The sequence below is a fragment of the Oxyura jamaicensis genome, chromosome 3 (assembly GCF_011077185.1).
Source record: "Oxyura jamaicensis isolate SHBP4307 breed ruddy duck chromosome 3, BPBGC_Ojam_1.0, whole genome shotgun sequence".
Taxonomy (NCBI): domain Eukaryota; kingdom Metazoa; phylum Chordata; class Aves; order Anseriformes; family Anatidae; genus Oxyura; species Oxyura jamaicensis.
In genome coordinates this window covers 61,346,342-61,370,814 of record NC_048895.1, presented here as the reverse complement: position 1 = coordinate 61,370,814, position 24,473 = coordinate 61,346,342, and the positions used below count along the sequence as shown (strand labels likewise).

Sequence of the window (24,473 nt, the reverse complement as noted above, 5' to 3'; positions counted from 1 at the left end):
TACTTACCAATATTATACATTCCAGCATGTCCACGTATTCACAATAACAATTTTTAAAGACAAACATTTCAAATAAAACCTATTAAACACTTGTTTCATACAACTGTAAACAATAGATATTCCAGCAAATTCTTTATATATGAAATGCCATATACACACTAGATGCTGAACTGAGAGAAGTCTACTTTGTATTTACAGAGACTGCTGACATGATTTTCAAAGGTTTATTTTTAATATACACACATTTTTGTCATAGCTGGAGAGCTGAGTGTTAAATCTGCTCTGTCTATTCTTTTTTAAAAAGTTGGATCATATGAAAGCATGAAGTTAAATCAGCCTTTTTAAGTATTGAAAATCATCTGGAAGTAGATATTTCTATCTGTATCCTCACTAGCTTCAGAAACTGTTCAAGATAAAGCTCAAGCCAGTAAGTAGTAAATCACATTGTATTCTGTGCTATTTAATTATTGTTAGCATAAACAGTGACAAATGCCAAAATCCTTTTATACAATTCTGACATTTTCTTGGCCCTTTTTTTCAGTGCTTTACATTGCTATTACCAAATATTTGCACCATAATTCTGCTGAACATGATCTTGTTGTATTCAGTGTTGTACAGATGCAAACAAAAATATGGTATCTGCCACAAAGAGCTTCCAGCAGGATAAAGACAGCTTAAAACAGATAATTCTAAGATTACAGAAGATATAGGTGATACAGATTACAGGTGATAGAGAAAGGAGTTTCACACTGTTGCTCTAAGGAGATCAATGAAGTAGTTTTACTGATACTCATGATGAGCTCCTCATAGCTCTAGAGTGTAAGGCGTCACAGGAACAAAAAAAAAAAATTTGCTTGTTAAATATCTTAGCAGCTTGGTAATATATACTGGCCTCAGGGGCTAGGGCCTGACCTACCAGTTTAGCAAGGGATCAGAAAAGGAGTTGAAGACCTTCCAGACCTTGGAGGGCGAGGAAAGGTGGCTCCTGTATGAAAAGATAGGTAGTGAGAAGCAGTGACAGAGTCACAAGTTAATACAACAGCCTGGGTTGCATCATGCTTCTTTAATAAAAACTTTACTGTCTCAGTTAGAGGGAAAATATTGTAAAAGATACAAGGTCACTTTGAGTGTGTATGTAATGGAAGTACCTACACTGTTAACTCTACGGCCTGTTGGAAAATATTGGGATGATTCAGATTTTCTGTAACTGAATTTTAGTTACCAGCTCATGTCATCGGATTACATGTAACAGGTCTGTAATTAATATTAAGATACTATTTAGGCCCTTGATTGCTTAAATACTTGCTCGTGTACAGTCTAAGGAACTGTATTTTGTATAATTTTGTATTCTTAGGGGCAGAAAACAGCTGTTAGTCAGAGATCTAGACATAATTTGTGGTTCCATAGTTATTATTTATTGACTAACATTCATTATCACCAAGGAACCCTTGCTATCTTATGCAGACCAAATTCACACTGATAACATTGAAAAAAAAAAGAGTATGAACAAATGATAGACTAAAGATTTCCTCAGAATTAATTAATTAATAATTAATTTTAGCTTAATGTAATATGGAAAGCAAGCTATGTAAGGTAACTGATTCACAATATCATTTACACTATGTTTTGGCAAAAACTTGTGATGAGGGCTGTTCTCCCTGTAGTGGCCCAGATTTGACTAGTTCTTCACACTAGTGGGGATCCCTTCAACCTTCAAATACTTTAGTGTTCCAAACTCACATTTTCAAGTCTGTAGCCCTACAGCATGGGACAGTTCAGTGTCCCAAATTCGAACTAAGTTCTAGCCAAAGTCAAAGTAGAAGTGAGTCTGAATCTTTGAAAAAGTTTCTGTCTAAGGGGAAGAACTGAAAATGCCTGCCTTGTCTTTAAATGCCTTCAATTTATAGAAGACATGCTTACCATTTAATCCACCCACTGACTTTTTTTGTTACAGGAAATGAATGACTTTTCATACTATGAACTGAAAGATGTAGGTTGGAAGGGAAACTAGAATAATGCTACTAACAACCCAATTTTCAAATAAAAGATTTCCATTACTTTAAATAAACTGAAAGGGAGGATCTCACTCATTGACACTAATTACTGATTCTTGCTGTAGTCTCAGAAGTAACCTATTGGTCTTGACAGTGGCTTAGGATCCAGAGATTTGCAGATGACTGAGATTTTAAGAGCCTCAGGATCTTATTCTCTCCCATCTTTTCCACTGCAGATCAGGAATAAATCCGTTAAATCCATGGTCGTCAGATTAATATTAAACTGTTGTAAGCAGGAAAAGGAGCAAGCACCACATCTCTTTAAGAATATACTAATACAATTTTAAAAGAACTGAAACAACCCAGGTAAGAAGCAAAGCTGTATGTCATCTGCCTGCAAGACACATCTCCCTGATGTCTGCCATGAGGATGGGCACCTGTTGCTGTACTAACATCGGCAGGAAGATCACAAAAAAATGCTGCCTATGTTTCAAAATCACAATTTTCCTATTTTCATACATGTGACTTGTGGGACATGTAATAAAACAACAACCCTGCAGTTCAGTGTAAAAGTAGGTTTTATGCATGTACTGCAAATGCAAGGGGAAGTTTGTCTAATCCACCTAGCAGCAGTACTAAAATGAATCTCTGAGCGCCTTTGTTCTGTCCTCACAACCACACTATCTCTGAACTCTTTTTTTATGGGGGGGAGGCTAGTTGAGGGCATAACTCATCTGAGAATTTAAATACCAGCACTTCCTAAAGGACACAAGGTATCTGAGAAGTATCTTACAGCAGGAAAATATGAATAAAGATGTGGTGATACTGTACCTTGTCTGGTGTTGGAGGGGAAACAAACAGAGATCATTAGCAAGAAGTGAGCAGATCACTTTCCTTGCAGTGCTACAAGCCCCCATCTTTCCAGGATGAGTACATGAGCTGTGGTAAAACTGGTGCTGGTTCACATCATGCCCTTCATTCACATTTCATGAGCTACTGGCAGCACAGGAGGGTAGAGTTTCCACATCTCTTTCACAGTGACATTTTCCATAAATTCTAGAGAAAAATTCTGATTTTTTTTTTTTTCTGTGCAGAGACATTGACTATGAAAGGGATTTGGTGTGCACATCTTCCTTTTCTTCACTCCCAGTGATGCACAGCAGGGTCTCAGAGAACCTGAGCACACATATGTCTGCAGACTGTCCTCTCACTAGCTGGCATCAAATACACTCAATGTGATGGACAAAACAAATTACTAATCTTGTAGCACCTGAATGAACAGGCAGAAATCTGACACTTGAAAGCAATTCTTTCCCCCTTGAATCAATACATTCTGAAAGCTGGAAACGCAACATTTCCAACTTCTAAACGTGTTTCTATGTTTCTCTTCTCTTTGCTAGTCCAGAGCTGGTGGCATGAAATGTCTTATTGCTAGGGCAAGGTGGTAACTGAGGCTATTCAGTGTGGAAGCCACTGCAGCCTCAGGCAGGAGTGTAGTCATAAAGTGAACACTGAGAACTAACAAATGCTCTGCACTGTACAGCACAAAAAATAAATGAAGTGCACATAAGAGTTGAGGGCCTATTGCAGGGTGGATGGAAGCTCCTAGGAGCTTCTACGCATCTCCAGGACAGTGCTGCCTGAAGTAAATTTAGGTATGACGATGCCAAGCTCCGCAGCTTTCTGTCTTTTCAGGAGAAGTGCTAGGTAAAATAATTGTAAGAAAAGGTGATGGTAACTTCCAAGTCCTGTCAATTTTTGAAAATCAAATAAAAGCAGCTACCAACTCCAACGAAGCACAGTTTTTTCTCGTCAAAAGATACGCCCGACTTACTAACGTGAGGAGCTCCCATGCAGGCAGGTGTCTCCCCCTCTCCCAAGCCCATCTGGTTTTACTTGGCTTGACTGCAAGGTGCGAGCAGCAGGTACCTAAACAGTGCCAGCCCTGGCTGGACACAAGGGGTGGGTGGGCAGCCACAAAACCCCAAAATAAGAGGAAAAAAAAAATGAATAAGAGAATTAAAAAAAAAAAAAAAAAAAAAAAAGCTGAATCATAAAAATGTCATTGCCTCTGAGGCAAAACCCACCCGGGTGAATCACTCCGTGCTCCCGCCTGGCTCTCACATGGGGTCGACCGGGTGTCCTCGGGTGTCCTGCCCCACTGCCGAGCCCCCCGTGCCCCCACAGCCCCCAGAGCTCCGCCGGGCGCCGCTCCCCGCCCGCCGGCTCCTCCTTCCCGGCCTCGGAGCCCCGCAGCCCGCCGGGGCGGGACCGGGCTCCCTACAAAGCGCCCGCCCGGCGGGGCCGGCGGCAGAGCGGCGCGGGGAGGCACCGGGGACAGCACCGGCACCGGGCACCGAGCACTGGGGGGCTGCGCTTTTCCCCGGGGACAGGGGAAACTTCCCTGCTCCGTCCCGCCTCGGGCTCCCTGGTGCCTCTCCGCTTCTTCCTCCTCTTCCTCCTCCGGCCGCATCCCGCGGGGAGCAGCGGGCGATGGGGCTGGGGCCGCCGTCCTCAGGGAGTCGTGCCCGCAGCTGGCAGCTTGCCGCGTGAAACTTTGCGGCGGGGGCGGCGCCCCGGCACCTCGCAGCGGAGCGGGCAAAGTTCTTTTTTTTATTTTTTCTTTATTTTTTTCCTTCCCCCCCCCCCCTTTTTTTGCAGCCCGGGAGCCGCCACCCACCCACGTCCCCCCCCCCCCCCTTCCCTCCCGGGGTGGCCGCGGCCACGCTGCTATGGCACCCGCCCGTCGCCGCGGGGCGGGCAGGGGGCGGCCGCCTCCGGCTGGCCCTGCGGTGGCGGCGGCGGGGGGGCGCGCAGCCCCCGGGCGCCGGGCGTCTTCCCCCGGCCGGCAGTGACCGCCCCGGCCCCGCCGCCTGCCGGCCCCCGCCTGAGTCTCGCCGAGGATGGCGGCGGCGCCGGGGCCGGGCTCGGGGAGCTCGGGGAGCCCGGTCACACCCTGAGCCAGCCGCCGCCTCCCCGGAGCAGCCCCGCAGCGCTCCCCGTCGTGAGACCCCTCTCCTCCCCGCAGGTAAGCGGAGGGGCGCCGGGCTGGGGGGGCTGCCGGGCACCCCGGAGCTTGACACCCCCTTTCTCCGCCGCCCCACAGCCGCGAACTCCCCGCAGGGAGCGGGCTGGGGACGAGCCGCGGGCAGCCCCGCTCGGCGTTGGGGCGGGTGGGCAGGGTGGGGAGAGGGACGGAAGGGGGTATTTTCTTTGTTTCTTTTTATTTTTTCCCCTCCCAGAAATAGACTTTGTGCCTCCCGAGCGGAGCCAGTTGGCGTGTTGGAGCTGCCTCTCTCCGTGCAGCTGCTACACCCTCTTTTGTCTGGTCTCGGCTCCCGAGGACTTTCCGTGCTGCCATCGCCCCCCGTCCCGGCTCCGGCCCCGGCCCCGCAGCTGCCACCGGGTTTCGCCCCCCTGCCCCGGGAAGTTTCCCCGTTGCCTTCATCGCCATCCAAGTTCGGGGCTCAGTCGGCTTTGTTTGAGGGAAGATGGTGGTGGTGTGCGGATTGTCTGGGAGGATGGGAGCCAGATGGGGACGGCGAGGGGGATGCCCTCCTCCCTCGCACGCACACCCGGCTCGCTGCTAGAGCGGGTCCTCCCCGGGCTCCCTCGGGGGGCAGAAGCACGGAGCAGCCTCCCCGGTGTCTCCCCGCCCTCCCCGCTGCGTCCCTGGGTCAGCGTCCCTGCCCTGTCCGGCGGGGCAGGGACAGCAGGAGGGGTACCTGATTGTCATTAACCACCGCCAGTCTTGTTTCACGCAGGTTATGATAAAGAAAACTGGCCAAAGTATTCTTCTAAAGCATCGTTATGTGTAAGACGAGCCGCAAAACATAACCTGTAGTCACGTAGCGGACCTGCACTTTATGATGCTGTTAGGATGGAGGGCTTTATTGCTCAGTGAAATTACAGCACCAAACGTTTTGTGTGTTCTGGCTCACCCCGTTTCTGGATCAGTATGCTGGCAACTCTCCTGTTATTTTTCTTTAACAAAACCATACTTCCGATCTATGTGATGGAAACCAGAGAAGTGCCCAGATAGAAAGAAAGAGCGCATGCTTTTCCTTTTGTTGTTTCTGTACTGCTTTGTAAAAAGTAGGAAAAAAAAAAAAAGGCACTTTAAACATAAAATTTGATTTCTGTTGAATGTAACTTGAATTATTTTAATAATGAAGTCAAAGGGTCTTTTGAGTATGGAACATTTTAATGTGCTTCTCAGGATACCAGTAAACATACTTCTAGCAAAATACTTGTTAGAAGATAATTGTAAGACAATTTTTAGCAATTTGAGACATGAGGTACAATTAGATTTTTGTTCTGAGCACAAGGAAAAAAAAAAGGCACCCTCGTGGAGAAAGATATGTGGTAGATAAATAGCAATTTGGAAAATAAAATCATATATAATTCTTATTTTGTTGGCATAGAAGCATGTTTTATTTGTTGCTCCTTTGTTGGATTGCAACAATGACCCAAATGAAAGTTGGAAAAGGAATAATGATGCGAGAGTTCAGTACACTACAATTAATTTATTCCATGTATAGAAACATTTTTGCCCAATACAACCTCGCCGGAATTGGACCAGAATTCATTTTTATGGAAGCTCTGTAATCAGATTATAAAACGTGGGCTGTCCGAATTTAATCCTGTAAAGCATGGACTAAGCAAGCCCTGCTCTGACAAAGCACTGAAATGTATGCTGACCCTCTAGCAAGTAAGCAGTGCCGACCTCCATCTGTGGTGTGAGTTCATTGCATATAGCAATAGGTGCAGTAACTTTAGTGAAACTGTTTGCTGGTTTAGCTGCGTTACTGGACCCTTCCTGGACCAAGCTGCGTTTCTCGGTGTGTTCTCCTTCCATTTCCGTGAACGCTAGGCATAAAACACAAAGTACCTGTGCCATACACAGGTATTCACATCAGCCACATCTTGTGGGTTGTATGATCCTGACCAACTCATACATCTCTGTGAACAAAAAGGGGAAATGAAAAGTGAAAATGAGTTAAGAAGTAGAATACATGTATGGAACAGCAGGAGGAGACTACTGCTTTTCATAGCTTGTTCGGTATGCTTTAGGAGCCAAAAATTCAAAATGATGAAAATCAGTGAAAACTCCCAGCAGAATCATTGAAACCAGACAGAGGTATGATATAAAAAGTATGAAACCTAAGTGTTGCCATCATGAAGAGCTCCCTATTTTTTTTACAGAAGAATGCTAGCAGTCTTGATAGCAGTATGATAGCAGTCTATGATAGCAGTAGAGATGTAGTGGAAATAAGAGCTTGATTTCCTAGACAGTGATGATGTCTCCATTTGACCTGGTGCCATAATGCTTTGTAAACAGATAAATTACTTTTAGTCTATGGGTGTTTGATCTCCTGGTAATGGAACAAAGGGAAAAGAGCAAATCACTTTCCAATGTGCAAAGACAACTAAACTAGGAATCACTTGTGAAAACATGGGCATCTTGTCCCAGTTTAGCCACACTCGAAGGCATTTCAGATGCTTGGCATGAGGCAGGCAAACAGGATCTAAAAGAGAGCCTTATCCCTTGTACAAAGACAGCTGAAGGCCGGGTAGAATATCCCATTAGGTAATGTTTATATTACAGTTCTACAAAGAAGCCTTTAGAAGGACTTGAAAAAACATTGTAGTTAAGATTTCTGAAGCTGTGATCTCATGGATGTGGGAAGACACCCCAGCTATGACATTGTTATGAGGATTTAGGGAGGTTCTTCTTGGTGACTGTTTACCAGCAGGATCTTTGTGTTGCTTCCTGTGCTGCCAGCTGGATGACTGCCTTTATGTTCCTCAAAGACTGCGATCGATAGCTTAAGAACTGGAAATCTTCTTAGAAGGTTCATACACGTTTTAAAATAAAGAGGTGTCTATACCTTCCAAGTCCAAGAGAAAATAAAATAATTTTCAGACGATGCTTGACATGGTGCTTTCATTTTAAAATAAGAATAGAGTAAGGAAAAGTTTCTGCTTTTCTCCCTTACTGACTAACACATCACCCACACAATCTTGGGGTAATTAGGTTCTTATTAAGTGGACTGTAGATTGCATGGAAAGGTGAAATGCTGACAAAGTCAGTGAATGAAATTGCTGAACAGATGTTTTGCACAGCTGTTATCCTACACACTAGTTTTACTAGCTCCTGAGTGCCTGCGCTTTGTGGAGTTTGTGAGACTAAGCGTTGTTGTAAACTTCCCTGCTGGGACTGCGGTCTGACCGTACAGCAAGAGGTTGTTACTCTATTCCACCACCAACCATTTCCATGTGACACAATTCAGTACCTGCAGTGCATCTGTAGCCCCTACCAAAGTAAGTGAATCTTGTCGGGAGCAGATCAGGTGGAACTGATGGCTGAACATAGTGCTGCAATATTCAGATTATACTGATCTCTTACAGTATAAATGCAATTACATTCTCCTATCAGAACTTTATTACAGGATCAATAATTTTAAACTTAATTTTTCTTGTTTTTTTTTTTTTTTTAACTTCATGCTTTCCCTTAAAAATCAAGCATTTTTTAAAATTTCCATTTATTTATTTATTTGTACAGTAAGATATAAATGAAATGGATATCCTGTAACAAAGAGCTATTTGTAACCTTTTATCTGCAGCACTGACAGAATGATTGTATCACTCAATATTCTTATTTTGATCTTTTGGTGACAGAAATATTTCAAAGAGCATTGGAGTCTTTTTGAAAATTATTGAATGGGCAGAATACATGAGAAGGAAGGTTGTATTTCCTCAAAGTCTTTGTCTCTGTGTTTCCCTGTTTCATGTTGGGAAAGGTTATTGTACCCGAAGAATTGTGCTAGAGTAGTGCAGAGCCACCTGACCAAAACTGGACACCTGAGGATCTTCGTCAGTGAGGTGTAATCATCCAGCAGAGATTTCAGGAAAGATAGTACCAGAATGTACCAGGAAAATAAAACCATGAAGGACCTTTTTGTGCACAGCCTCCAAGAATTGTAATGAGGACTGTAAGACTTCCTTTCTTGTGTCCATTTATATCAACATATTATTATTTCCATCCCACTGGAACTGTAGTCAATTGTTCTTTTTGTTGGACATGTGACCATTTTCCTCCAATTAATTTAAGTAGAAACAAACTGTATCTTCTACATTGGTTATGTCTATCCCACTTAAATAAATGATGAAGCTCTAACTGAATCAGAGAAGCTAAGATTTGATCCTTTTAACTTCAGATACATGCCCTAACCAAACAGATTTTAAAAATCACAAGTGATGTGAAATATAGTGTAAGCTACTTCTCACTGCAACTAGTTTAAAGACGAAGAACTACAGGAGAAGAGAAAAATCTCTTCTGATTACTTTTTTTTACTTTTTCTTTTTTTTTTTTTCTTTATCTATTTCACAAAGACTGAGCATCCTGGTGCTACTATTTTAAAAGCCATCACTAAAAATGTGAGGATGTTGAAACTGCATATTTCTATAATTCATTCTAGCTGTAACATGGGAAGAATATTTTCAATGAAGGATTGATACTGTTGGGCACTAATAGCCTATGAGTTCTAGCAGTTCTTTAGTGGCACTTAATTCTTTAACTTATAGTAAGAGATGTATCCACTTTGATGCCTGTGATGTGCTGGGATCTGTAGCACTAACTCAGAGAGTGTATATGAAATCAAAACAAGCTTTTTAGAGCTTTAAAATGACTACTTTCTTCCAATAAAGGGGGGAATTTCAGAAGTAATTTTTATTTTTATGAACATGAACCACTATCAAAGCAGATTAATTAGGAGGCAATTAAAAAACTTCACTTGTTCTACTGAATTTGGTGTAATAGTGATAACAGTAATAGAATTTGATTTTTTCCCAACATTTTCCATCTGAGTGTATCTGAATAAATGGCTCCACTTATCTGTAATCAGATGCCTATTGTTGAAGAACAAATTTGTATCTAATTAATTTTATCACTTACATTTTGCTATGTATTGAATAAAAAAATGACATTACTTGTACCACAACTTGCCCATCAATCTAGTTGCATGTGTAAGCTGAAGCTTAAAGCACTGGCTTTTCTCTCATTTGTGTACCATAAGGTAACAAAGGCATATCACATACTAAAATGCAAAACATACACAAAAAGATATGTTGCCATATATTAAAAAAAAAAAAAAAAGGTCCAGTTATTCAATTTTTATACACACCATTACTGAAAAGCATCTATTTATAATTTGTTGTGATTCAGTGTGAGAAACTACAGGTAAATGAATAGCTCTTAGAGTTATTCAGATGTTATATCATTTTTCTGTGTACTGGAAAACTCATAATGAAGAATTCATATTGGTAGTTTGTGCTTTTCGTATGAGTTGGCAGGATTGTCAAGGAATCATATATTAGTCTAGTCATTGACTTGATCCTGTTACTGAAATTTTTCAGTACATTCCTCATGTAACTGCATGGATACATGCACAGACACAATCGATCTTTTGCTTAAATCTGAAATTTGGCATGTTTTGACACTGTAGTGAGATGCACGTTTAATGTATTACTTCAAGAAGATGGATGAAATCAGTGTCATGTGTTGGGTCAGCATTCTGCTGCAGCAAATGTGTTTTCCTAAAGAATTGTTCCTTGGAGCAGGCAAGGTGTACACAACTTGTCTGCTGTAGCTTCTCGCTTTTGCAGCATCTTGTGCTAGACATATGCAGTGTATGTGTCAGGCAACCTGCTGAACTCAGAATAAGAGATGCACCAAGGAACCATGTTGTCCTGGAGACATGGATGTCACAGTAGGGTTGTTCAAAGTCAATTGAATAAACCTGATGTGTGTGAGATTCAGCAGGTGTGTACTTCTTGCTATAAGTGACTGTGTATTTAACAGTTGACTTGTTTCACCTGAGGTCTGACTATGTTTCTGTAGGAAGAAGTGATATGACAAGTAAGAGAGAAGAAAAGAAGAAAGAAGAAAGCAGGTGGTGTGGGAAGGAGGGAAAAAAGAGGGGAATATATAATAATAATAATAATAATAAAATAAAATGAATGACAAAATATAAATTGAAAAAAGATTAAGGCAGAAAAAAATGAGATATAATAAGCTGCATATTTAAAGGTGAATGATGCTACGTTCAGTAATGCAGACTGAAATAGGCTCACACTATAAACAGAATGTTTAAAACATGGTGGTGCTTCCTTTGTGATGCATTCCCATCTTTTGACTTTGTAAAATGAACTGGAAAATGAAGAGAATAATTCTTGTCTCCCTAAGTTGCATTTTAGATGATTTATTTTGTCTTCATTGTGTATCAAAATACACCAGTCTGCAAAAATGACATTAAACAGTTCTTAGAGAAGCTCTACTATAAGCAAATCTGTTCAAACATAGATATAAAAAGAAAGGGAACTGTGGAGTATAGCATGTTTACCAAGATAGAAACTACTAAGTGGGGCACTTTACTGCATTTTGAAGTACCTGCAAGTAAGGTGAGCTGTTGTTTTTATAATCAGACTAGTACCTTGAACCCCAAAGTTGCCACCATGCAGATCTATGTAATGTCACTGTCATATAGAAGACTAGCGAGCATTATAAGCACAATGGGGACTGCCCTCAAAATGTCAAATTAAATGGCATTTATTCAAGTGAGTACTTAGCTGCCATACTTGCACAGATTTTCCTTTCCAATATGTTTTCACGATGTCTATAATAGTAAACTACTGAGGCAAAAGCCGGTTCTCTAGTCGTGATACCAACCAGAGTGGTCTGGTTATTTGCTTTATGCTTAGATATACAAAATATGTGGAATTGGTGGAACATACTGGGGAACCAGACTTCCAAATGTATTACAAGAAGTTTACTGAACAAGTTCAGATTTGCACACAAAATAAATCTCCAGCTGACAGTTCCTTAATGTAACGATTATCAGCATTGTAATAATAGCCTGGTAAAAAAATGACTGGCAAAGTATTAATAATAATGGCTTCCAGAGGCTTAACAGACTCTATTTGGGTGTAATAACCAAGCCAGTGGCTTGGTTGTTAATACAATTCACAAACTTTTAGAGCTGTAGGGTCAATTCATGATAATTCAATGCAAAAATGCTTTCCCCAAACTCTTCTTATGGCCACTACAAAGTGTTTGCTTTGCTCTTTGCCAGGAAGAAATTTATTTCCAAATTACTTTGCAGACTCCTATGCTGAATTTATTTCCATTCTTTTTCTAACTCGGTTTTATTCTCCTAGGACATGGCCTCATTAACTGGTGACCATGGTGGAATATCTGCAAGGTCCTATGTATGCTGCTGGAAAATAGTTCAATAGGTTGTGTGATATTAGAAAGATGCAAGTCACTGTTTTCCAATCCAAGTTTACAAACAACACACATACCAATGAAGTTAAACACAGAAACATTTAGGGGTTAAGATGCTGTGTTTTGCAGCACTCCAGTTTGTATTTTTTCATTGTCCTCTTGGCTGTAGAGTTGAAATGGTAATGGAAAATAGGTTATGGCTAAGACTATGGTTCTTTTTCATCTTGGTTCTTAATACTGTGATTTTTTTTTTTTTATTCAGATTTTTTTTTTCTTGTGAAATATGGAGATTATGATTAGATGCTGTTGTATAGATTATATAATTCTTGTAAAAGAAGTACAATTATCAGAGTCAGAATTAGCCTATGAGAAGCTGCAACCAGGTGGAGTAGTGTAACTTTCTGTTAACATTTTATAGATATTTTTAACGGTGTATTCTTACGTTGCCTTCATAGCGTCCAAATGCTTTATTATTGTGCATCGTGACATGACTTTGTGACATATGAAGTTCATTGTTTTTCTTGCCTTCTCTAAAGAATTTTGAGAATACTTAACCTTTTTTGTTATGGCCATTTTTATCAGTGTACATGACATTAGGTATTTAACCTGTGTTCAGGAAGGCAAAGTCCAAAGGAAGCACCTGGAGATGGTTTCTGCAGTTCTTTCTTACAGGTTTTAGACCTAATCCCAGAGAAACCTCTTTCGCTCTTGCATAGGCTATTCTAATTGTTACTAAACAAAGCTTGGTTTTGAATAAGGCTTGCCCTGCATGGTTTTCAGGTTTGAGTTGAGGAGGTTATTTTCATCCCTGAATGTCAAGTGCTTTGGAGGTAGGCCTAACACGTTGCCTGATATTCTGTGAGAAGTCAGTATCCACAACAACCTCAGATTAAGCATGCTTTTATTAAACCTTGTGGTTGAAGAGATGGACTTCAGTGGAGTTTAGTTCCAAGCTTTCTTTCCTAAACCAGTAATTGTTCTTTTCCAGTTAATGAAGCATCTTCTGGAGAAAATGGGGAAGGAAAGGGAGAACAAAAGGGAGTTCCAATACAGCAAACTATGAAATCAGATGGACAGAGAGAGATTGAGAGGGAGAGAGAGAGATCAGTTAAAAGAGCCTGAAGTAGAGTTGACCCTTAGAGAGAGGGTGCTGATGTTACGGAGAGTTTGGTTTGGAAGATTTTTCTGATGAGTCATTTGCTCTGGAATTATTTGAAGATGTTGCCCTTGTTGCCCTTCAACAGTGAGACTTTGTTTGGGAATACCCGTGTTCCAAGAACATGTGACTTTTGAAACCCTTCTGGTACTTATGGGCATTTTTTTTTTTTTTTAATTTAGATGTAATGCTTGGAGGTCTGGTTAATGCTTATTGTGCAAATCCATCCATTGTTTTATATTAATAATTTGGTTGCTGTGTTGTTCCTGACTGCATGGATTTGATTCAGTTGCCCTCATTCATTAGCTGTATGCTAGCCAGAAAGCTCACAGAACTCTGACACAGTTTGTTACACTTTCTTTGCCTTACTTAAAAAAAAAAAAAAAAAAAAAGTATTCAAACACAGTTCATTCTTTGCTGCAGGACTATGAATATAATGATGTTATGGGGACAGAATGTAGATGGAGAGGGAGATAGTTCAATACTATAGCAGCAACCATGGATGTTAATTATTTTCTTGGGGCAAGCCCACATTTTTGCCAATAATGTCTTAGATAAATAGCAGGGAGACTTCTCTCTTATCTGAATAACTGGAAGTAAAAGTGGATATTTCTATGCTGTCTGGAAATACATTTGGCGTTAACATCATACAACTCTTTCTTTCCCATCTTTCATTAAATCCATTGATGAGGCCAGGTGTTGGTATTTGCCATGGTTATCATTTAGAAGACAGAGATGGTAACATTCAGGACTTCAGCAGTGACAGCAAAGATTTTGACATAAAGCAATAAAAGAGCCCCAGAAAAGGTGTCTGGTCTGCTTTTGTGCCTACTATTCTCCAATTGTTTGTGGCTTCTGAACTCTGCAAACTCTCAACTTAAAATCTCTAGCAATAAGCACACTGCATTGTGAAAGACTGCTCTTACTGTGGTTATATGCATGTGTATACATCTTCTTGTCCTCCTTTTGGTTATACTTGTGCCTTTTAGACTGTGATGTACTTGGTGATACTCTATGGACAGTGTGTTCTGGGGTTATTTTCCAGTCAAACTGCAGCCCATGTATGTTGTTTTGTGATGTGGAAGATAGAGGAAGAAGGGATATTTGCAGGGATTGTTAACAGGAACAATAAGTTGAGTTTTTTTAGATTTTTATTAAGATCTTGAGGCAATTTGTTTCCAAATGTTGAGATTTTGGAACTTAAAGTTGAGGTGCTGGGCAGGTTTCTATGATTCCTATGCTTAAAATCCCATTGTGATAGGAAATTATATTCTCAGAGATGAACACAAATGAGATGAATGAGACAGAAAACGCCTACTGATCCTACTTTATAAATTTCTTACTGTTTTGGGTACAATATTTTTTTTCTGGGGAAAAAAAAAAGTAAAAAATTGAGATTTGGTCAAAACAACAGAGATTGTTTAAAAAACATATAAAATCACTTTCACTTTCACATCTCACATGTAAAGCCGTGGCCACAATTAAATAAGCTCTTTGTATGCAAAAGTTAGAGGATGAACGTTGCTGAGAATGACTTGCTTTACACAGATTTTTCAGAAGAACTATCAGTCATGATGATCAATCTGTAAAAACAGAAAATATGAGCCACAGCAAAGGTCTGAAAAACAGCCAAAGAACCTATCCTGGATTTCATCAAAACCCAAAAGATTATATGACTTCATGTCATGACTTTGGGAGAATGATAAAATTGGAGCTGATGAATGGCTTGTATTACTCATTTTGTATTTGGCTTGTGTTTTAGTTTTCATGATACTTTATTGTCAAACTTTTTTTTATTGCTCCTTCTCAGTGTGGGTTTTGTTTGTTTTAACTAAGACTGACCAACATAGTTATAGTGCAGCAAATCTTTTTTCTGTCTGAATAGTTCATGAACAGGGAGCATGAAAGCATGCCTGTAGTCAAGCCAGTATTGCATAATTTGAATGTCTCTGAATCTACTATGGCTTTTCTGGTGGATCTGACTGTAATTTCTGTTTTTCTAGAGCAAACCTGGCTTTTCCATATGTATATTGTCTTGTGAGGAGAGTGGGGGGTTTAGGGAACTGTTTCTCCTCTGTTTTTGAGAAAATGAAAGTAAAAATAAAAATCAGGTAGTGTGTCATATAGAGATTTTCCAAGCCCTGCTTTGTAGTGTGCTCCACAGAATACCAGTAAAAGCACTCTCATAGAATCATAGAATGGTTTGGGTTGGAAGGGACCTTAAAGACTAACCTCTAGTTCCAAACCTCCCTGCTGTCAGCAGTGACACCTTACACTAGACCAGGCTGCTCAAAGCCCCATCCAACCTGGCCTTGAAGACTTCCAGGGATGGGACACCCACAGCTTATCAGGGCAATCTGTGCGAGTGCCTCAATACCCACTGAGTGAAGGATTTCTTCCAAATATCTAATCTAAACCTACCCTTTAGTTTAAAGCCATTACTCCTTGTCCTATCACTATGCTCCCTGACAAAGAGTCCCTCCCCGTCTGTCCTGTAGGCCTCCTTCAGGCACTGGAAGGCTGCTATAAGGTCTCCCTGGAGCCTTCTCTTCTCCAGGCTGAACAGCCACAACTCCCTCAGCCTGTCTTCACAGGAGAGGTGCGCCAGCCCCTTGATCATCCTCATGGCCGTCCTCTGGACTCATTCGTATATGTCCATGTTCTACTTGTGCTAGGGGCCCCAGAGCAGCACTCCAGGTGGGGTCTCATGAGAGCAGAGCAGAGGGGGAGAATCACCTCCCTTGACCTGCTCACCATGCTCCTTTAGATGCAGTCCAGGATACATTTCACTTTGTGGGCTGCAAGCACACCTGGCTGGATCATGCTGAGCTTCTCATCAATCAACACCCCCAATGTCCTTCTCCTCAGGGCTGCTCTCAATCCATTCTCTGCCCAGCCTGTATTTGTGCTTGGGATTGCCCCAGCCCAGATGCAAAACCTTGCACCCGGCCCTGTTGAACTCCATGAGGTTTGTGCAGGCCCACCTCTCAAGCCTGTCCAGGTCCCTCTGGATGGCATCCCTTCCCTCCAGTATGTGGACCGCACCACACAGCTTGGCATCATTGGCAAACTTGCTGAGGGTGCACTCAATCTCACTGTCCATCTCACTGATAAAGATATTAAGCAGTGCTGGTCTTCATGCTGTGGCACTGTTTTGTGATGTGAATCCAAACCATCTCAGTATTTTATATATATAGACAAGACACGTGCATTACAACATGTAATAATCTTGTGAGCATGATGTTACATTAAACGTTTGATAACAGGTGACTTAGTTACTCTCTGAAATAATCCTTTAAACTCTTTAGGTTTTCTGTGTCCCTACAATTCTCTGTCCTCTCCTTATTTATATCATAAGAGATCCAGCCTCTCATCCTTTGCTTCACTTCTTCCTTTTTGCTCTTTTCCTACATCAGAGAAGGAAGTGCTCAGGGAATTAAATGCTGGGCCCCTTTAACTGTGCTGGATGACTCCTGCAAAGTTAATTTCTAAAGCTGTATATCTTAAACAGGTCAGAAAAGACATAAGAAATTGGAGTGTCCGCTATCATTGCCCACATGTCACATCAATATGAATCCTTGATTTTAATGCAGTTTATGTCACAAAAATGTTGGAGGGTTAGATATTACACATTGAGAATTGGATGATGCAAGTCAAAAAATGTCTTTTCCTTCTGTGATATCAAGAACACTGTAGAGTGATTGAATTATACTTGTTTGCTTACTGTTGTTGTGGTGGTATGGTGAGATCCTGACTGTGAAATCAAGGAAGAATTCCCATCTATTTCAACAAGGTTAGGATTTCATTCAATATGTTAGCTAGTCATGGACCTAGTAAATACAGTGCGCTGGTTCTTACATGGCCCAAAAATGTCAAAGATGTTTTCTGTGAATCATGCCTTTATTACACAAGAAAGCCAAAAGAGCTCTCAGGAGCTAGAAGGGTTTTAGTTCAAAGCCATGACAATCAGTTTCCACTAATAAGCTGCCATCCTGAAACCCCAAAAGCCTTTGGGAATCTATTTTCTGCAGAGACTTTCTAGTTTATCTAAGCCATATTTTCATTGTTGTTTTCATGTCCCTAAGCATAGAATCATAGTATCACAGAACATTTTGGGTTGGAAGGGATATTAAAGACCATCTAGTTGCTACCCCTTGCCATGGGTAGGGACACCTCCCACCAGACCAGGTTGCCCAAAGCCCCATCCAACCTGGCCTTGAACACTTCCAGGGATAGGGCATTCACAGCTTCTCTGGGCAACTTGTTCCAGTGCCTCATCACTCTCTGAGTAAAGAATTTCCTCCTAATGTAAATCTCTCCTCTTCTAGTTTAAAACATTCCCCCTTGTCCCATCTGAAAAGTTGATCTCCAACTTTTTTATAAACCATCTTTAAGTACTGAAAGGCTGCAATTAATGTTCCTTGAGCCTTCTCTCCTTGAGGTTGAATAACCCCAGTTCTCTCAGCCTTTCTTCATAGGAGAGGTGCTCCAGCCCTTTGATTATCTTTGTGGCCCTCCTCTGGACCCATTCTTAACATCTTTCTTGTGTTGGGGATCCCAGACCTGGACACAGCATCTCAAGTGAGGCCTCACAGGGGCTGAGCAGAGGGAGACAATCACCTCCCTTGACCTTCTGGCACTCATTTATTGATGCAGCCCAGGATGCAGTTGGTCCACTGGGCTGCAAGCACACTCTGCTGGCTCATGTCAAGCTTTTTGTCCAGCAGAACTCCCAATTCTCTTTTTCCAGTCACCAAGGACTTTGCCTGGCTGCCAAGACTTTTCAAGTGTGATGGAGAGTGGCTTGGTAAGTACCTCTGCCAGTTCCTTCAAGACCCTGCGATTTATCAGGCCCCATTGACTTGTACATGTTCAGTTCCATCAGGAGGTCTCGAACCTGCTCTTCACTTACAGTGGGAGGGACTTTTCTCCTCTAGCCCCTGCCTAGAGGTTCAGGGACTTGAGAGATGTGTGAAGCCTGACTGCCAGTGAAGACTGAGGCAAATAACTTGTTGAGTAGCATAGCTTTCTCCATGTCTGTATATGCTTTAATCACCTGGACTTTATAATGTCTGTCTTTTAACTTTCTAAATGATGTATCTAACATGCCTGACTAGAATCAACTTTGGGAGTAGGAGAATTTTTTTCCATCTAACTTCTCTGATTATAATAGAATATTATGAAAGCATATGATATGTTAATTAAGTTAATCAAGATCTGAAATAGATGTTCGGTTTTCTTATGAGATATTCAAGCTCTTAATGGAAATGTAGTGGAAATGTCTCTTCCAGTCCTGGATAAATAATTTTTTGACAACTTTTAGAAGTGCCTTAGCACAGATATGAAAGACTGAGGCCACTAAATCTCAAAAGGTAAGATCACAGAATCACAGAATCACAGAATTTCTAGGTTGGAAGAGACCTCAAGATCATCAAGTCCAACCTCTGACCTAACACTAACAGTCCCCACTAAACCATATCCCTAAGCTCTACATCTAAACGTCTTTTAAAGACCTCCAGGGATGGTGACTCCACCACTTCCCTGGGCAGCCCGTTCCAATGTCTAACAACCCTTTCGGTAAAGAAGTTCTTCCTAACATCCAACCTAAAACTCCCCTGGCGCGTTCATTCTGCAAGATGTTCATTCTGCAAAAAGCTGACCATTCATGAAAGCCCATATGTCTCACTTCAAAAATAGTATTAAAGTCTCAGTAACTTTTAGATCCCAGTGTGCCTGAGAAATAAACTTAGAGTTGTAGGAAAGATTGTAGAAATGTGCTGAGAATTTTCTTTCCTTCTTTGGTTCTGCAATCCCACCTGCTGGGAGGGAAGCACTTATTCTTTCTGTTTCTGTGATCTGATGTGCTTCACGTGACATAAGGCCACGAGGCTAAGAGGTCTATGCCTAGCAAGGCTTCTCTTAGAATACACTGTAATAACTATTAACTGCATTTTGGACTAAACCTATTAAGTCATTTTATCTGCTCAGTAGTGTTCAGTGATCCAGAATAAAACTCTACCTCACAGTTTCAGATGTGAAAGGAAATGACTGAGTGTTCATGTGTCCATTGCCACAGTGTCACTAGACACTGAACTGCCTGGCTGCGGTCTTTATCATCTCGGCCATAGGTGAAAATTTCTGCAAGGTGAATTTGGGCTTGCTATAAATATTGGTATTTGGGATTCATTAGGCTGAAAGTGTGGTTGTGTATGAAATGCGGTAAGAACAGCCAGCTGATGAAGTAGTATAAAAATTGTTGCACACCTCTGCAGGACAGTTTGTATCATTAATGCAATTGAAACTCTAGTATTAAATTTGTAGTGCATTTCTGAGCTGTTTTATATATGGAGTTGAATACCTAAACCTTATACAACAGTATCTAGAAATAATTCATTTAAATCATAGTGGTCTTGCTGTAGAAGCACAGGCTTAAGAATTGGGTGATGCAGGTTTTGTTCTTGGTCTTGCCTGTGGTATTCTTTGTCTTTGGAGAGCTTGACTGATTCTGCCTTCCCAAAAGTGCATAGGCACCTCATTCCTGTATTATTTTTATCCCTGTGGAGAATATGGTCTCTAGTGTCTTTTCCCTCAGTTTGCCTTTCTACAAAAGGGAGGTAGTTCTGTATGAAGCTTACCACTCATAAATGCTCATGAGGGTTTTTTGAGACCTTTGAATGAAAAGTGCTGCACAAAATCAAATTAGTATTATGTATGCTGAATGAAAAGAACTCTGTGAATGTTGGTGCCTGAACAGAATCTAATGGCAGAAGCCATCTTAATGCACCAAAATATATTGGAAATCAAAATATTTAAACTGAAAATAAATTAAGAAATGAAATTGGAGGCATTTTTAATAGTGAAAAGGAATCTTAAAGTACCTTCTAAGAGCTGAGTTGCCTCTCTTTTACTTAAAATCAATGCTGTCTTTCTGGAAGATCTAACTCAAGAAGTTATAGACCTGATACAGAAATTAGCGGTGAAGGTCTTTGGTTATGTATGAAGCATGCAGACAACAATGATATTTTCTAGCCATAAATCTATATTTTATATATATTATATATATATATATATATAGGTTAGAACAGTCATATGTTTACAGCTAAATAGTACTTTTCTCCAGAGGGATTTAAATTCCATCAAACCTATTACTTTGAAATGTATAATGTAAGCTTGTTATTTAGACAAACTTACTGGCTTACATGCTTATTTTAGGCAAGTATCTCCAGCTGTATTGCTAACTAAATATTGAAGAGATTTAGGCTGAAGGGAGAATGCTGCTCTCCAACACAGCTCAAGTGTAGCTTGCACAAGGGTGGTGTAGCGTATGGAACAAATGTGGCTGAGTAGATGTAAGGCTCCCTAGACACACTGTGTCTTTAATGTATTATTTCTGCATGGAAATAAATGGGTTAATATTGGTAAGCCTGCCTGACAAAGTTCAGTTCTCTGTAGGGATGCCTGAGATGATATGGGCACCAGACATGGGTTGGCTATTACAAGTGTACTCCAGATGAGCTGTTCCAAATATAAGACTGGATAGTTTACACAAACCCAGTGAGGTCAGGAGCAGCTGTCACACTACAAGTTTACATTTCATGTACAATACTTCATACAAGCAATTTGCTAATATTTTTGATGACTCAAACAAAGACTTGAATCATGCATCTTGTATGGCACATGACTGGATCATTTCAGCACTCTCTGAACTGTTTCTAAGTTGAAATAGCCACCTTTCTTCTTTTGTCTTTCTTTGTAGCCTGTACGAAAATTAGCATGAATTCCTGGAGTTAGCCCTGCACTGATCAGGAGTTTGGACTAGATGACTGCTGGAGGTCTTGTCCAGCCTAATTTATTCTATAGTTCAGTGATTTAAGAATAAGTGGTTTTGCCTTGTATAGGAATGAGTGTGTAGGAATGAGTCTGCACTTCAGAGTACTGCACTTCAGAGCCACATAGTTATATATAGCTGGAGCCCTTCCAGAAGGAGTCTGTGAACACCCTTACTGGCTGTGGAGATGAGGTCCACTGTCTGTGAAGGTTATGATTTCTGCCTCATTAAATAATAGAGCTGCTGCTTGCATTCCTAGTTGTATGTTGACTCAACAGTTCATCAGGTTTTCAGGTTGGAAATCAGGAGAGATTTCTTTTCAGAAAGAGTGGTCAGGCATTGGAATGTGTTGCCCAGGGAGGTGGCGGAGTCACTGTCCCTGGGGGTGTTTAAGGAAAGGTTGGATGTGGTGCTTAGGGACATGGTTTAGTGGGTGACATTGGTGGTAGGGTGATGTTTGGACCAGATGATCTTGGAGGTCTTTTCTAACCTTAATGATTCTGTGATTCATCAGGAAAGACTGAGCCTTGCTTCTGCTTGGAATCAAAGGAATAATAGCCCAAAGGTGAGCACTCCTTTGGTGTCTTTAAGTGTCCTGTAAGTGGAATAAGAATGTTTCATGCCTAGTGTTACCTAATCCTGCAAGTCCATTGGGGGTACCTTACTGTTTTTGACTGATGGAGCATCATGTACAGTCTTTGTATTAATACGATGTCCTGGCTTGATCTCTGACTGCCAGCGGGCAACTGCCAGTAAGAGGCAACAGCTAATTGCTCACTTTGGTTAGAAAATACTATGGATTAGAAAAATTACTAGTTGCTAGTGCTGGAGCCATTGCATAACTAACTGCCATAATAGCCTTTCATGATATAAATCTGTGATTAAATATTTAAAAGCATATCTTATCATCATGCTATCAAATATCAGAGATTGTGTGTGACAAGGTTCTGTACTTCAATGAAATTTCAGGGATGAGTTCAACTGGGCAGCACCCAGTCTGTGGTGAGGCTTGGTGAGGCTCAGTGAAGTTTGCCCTAAAGTCAAGGATGGCGCTAGCAGGTCATTCAGTGGGGAGGCTCCTTCCATCCCTGGTGAAATTGCCCTCTGAGCCGGCTGCATTACAATTTGGGAGCCGGCTAGCACCCTTGATAGCTCTGTGCCCAGATGGGCACCCAAAAGGAAGAAGTGTCACTGTAAGAGTGCCTGTGCGTCTTACTGACTCTGTTTGTTGGCTGAGTAGATGTGGTTGGCTTTGCTTCCTGGTAAGCCTCAGGTAGGGGTTTTGGATTTTCTATCCTAGGCACTGGTGAAATGGATCATATTTTTTGAAAGAAGGACATCTATGACATTAGTATTTACTTCTTGGTGAGGTATTGGGCTACTCCAGATGGAAGACCTGGGAGAAGGAAGGTTTGACATGCTAGTTTTTCTCAAGATAACCAAATCAGATGACATAATGCTCTGGATAGCTATGAATGAAGTATTATTTTTAAACATATGTATTCCCTCTACTGTTTCATGCAAATACTGTCTTAAATAAATATTTAGTTTAAGGATAAATATATACTTCCATAAGCAAAATAAGACTTTGGCTGTTTTAAAAAAGAGCATAAGAAGCAGAAGTCACAAGTGTTTGTGAAGAGATTGATTTGGCATGTTAGTTAACCAGTTGGAAAAGTTTCCAGCTGGTACCTACTGATAGTACTAAGAAGGAAAATTGCTCTGTTGCTTGTATGTTTGCTAGGTTAGATCAAAGTGCAGGATGTCTTACTTCATATTCATTTATGTCACAATGCATCACATTATGTGGTGGTCTCAAGAAATCATTGAGAGTTTGCCTGTTAATTGCAGTGTTCAGAATTTATTTTACATGCATAAATGAACTGTTCAATCCAAATTCCCTTTGCTACCCAACATTCTCAGGGACTTCACTAAACCCTCAGCATTTGCAAAGAGTCTAGAGCTGGGCAGCCTGAAGTGTGATTTTAATGATTTAACATGAGCAGACATTGTTACTGTTCAGATTCATAACTCAGTATGATTGAGCAGTTCTTTTTTTTGACACACTTTTTTTTAAATTATTTGTATGAGAAAGGTTGTTAGAATATTCTGTGAAACATTGGGAATTATTCCCATTCTTATTTAGGTAGGTTGGTTAATAATGGTGTATGTTAGTCTTCAAAATCTGTATTTTATAAAGAAAAGTTTTGTGATTTACTTTTCACTTTAAATGATAATTTACAATTTTGCACAGAACAGATGATTCTTATTATTTTTCTGTGTGTGTTTATATTGTGCTTTTATGTTATCACAGAGTCTGGACAAAATTTATCACTACAGAACTGATGTTCCAGAAAGTCTCCATAGAATTTGTATGTATAAAGGATTTGCAGATTTCCAAATAACCAGTTAGAAATATTTGCTCTGCATTTCTCCCAACTCATATAGAAGCCAACCAACCAATTTTTAGTGAAGTTTTCATACAGCCATCAGATGCAGGACTGACGTGTTCCATATGAGCCCATAGCTATTCAGTTCTGGCTAAAATTACAAACAAGAATTTGCAAAGTAAATAACCAGGCAACTGTACCTGGCAGTATTTGAAATGGACTTTTGAGGAGAAAAATGGAGTGATGCAAAATATCATCGTGAATCTCAGAAAATCAAACTGGAAAGGACATTGAGGATGGTCATTCCAACATTTATTGTGGTCCATGGAAGAATCAGCTGCAGTAACTACTGGATCAGATACTGTCAAGCCATCGTATTTCATTCTCTTACCCAGCACATAGTTAGAAGACTAGCATAGTTTTAAGCAATATAAATTGCAAGTGCAGTTATCTTTTAAAGAAAAATATTGGAAAATAATATATATATACCTAAATAAAATTTTTTCTTTCCTGTGAACCAAAGGCATCTATGCAAGGTGAAGGTACAAGAAGAATATTGAAGAATAACATCTTTGATAAATAATCTGGAAAAGTATCAGGAGGGAGAAGACAAGAATCACCAAAGAATGGCAGATTTTCATAGCTGTTTCTTCATGATAGTGCTCACGGGAAAAAAATAAGTCATATTCTATGTGCATTCTTTTTTTCATTGAACTATGGGAATTTTCATTATGCTCTATTTGACTTTAACTGCAAAAGCTCTTCATCTAGAGTATATCTAAATATAATGATCGCTAATAATGGCTACATTTTAAATTGA

The 24,473-nt window shown here is 40.6% G+C and overlaps 1 protein-coding gene across 2 annotated transcripts in view; it reads left to right on the top strand.

Moving 5' to 3' along the window:
- Positions 1–4,274: 4,274 nt before the first annotated feature.
- Positions 4,275–24,473, top strand: part of TMEM200A (transmembrane protein 200A) — a 59,278-nt gene continuing 39,079 nt past the window's right edge. Inside the window, exons 1-2 of one of the 2 annotated variants that reach the window (XM_035322272.1) lie at positions 4,275–5,022; positions 6,536–6,705. The gene's annotated coding sequence lies outside the window, so the exon portion shown is untranslated. The remainder of the gene's footprint in view (positions 5,023–6,535; positions 6,706–24,473) is intronic. The other variant, XM_035322274.1, reaches the window with a different exon arrangement.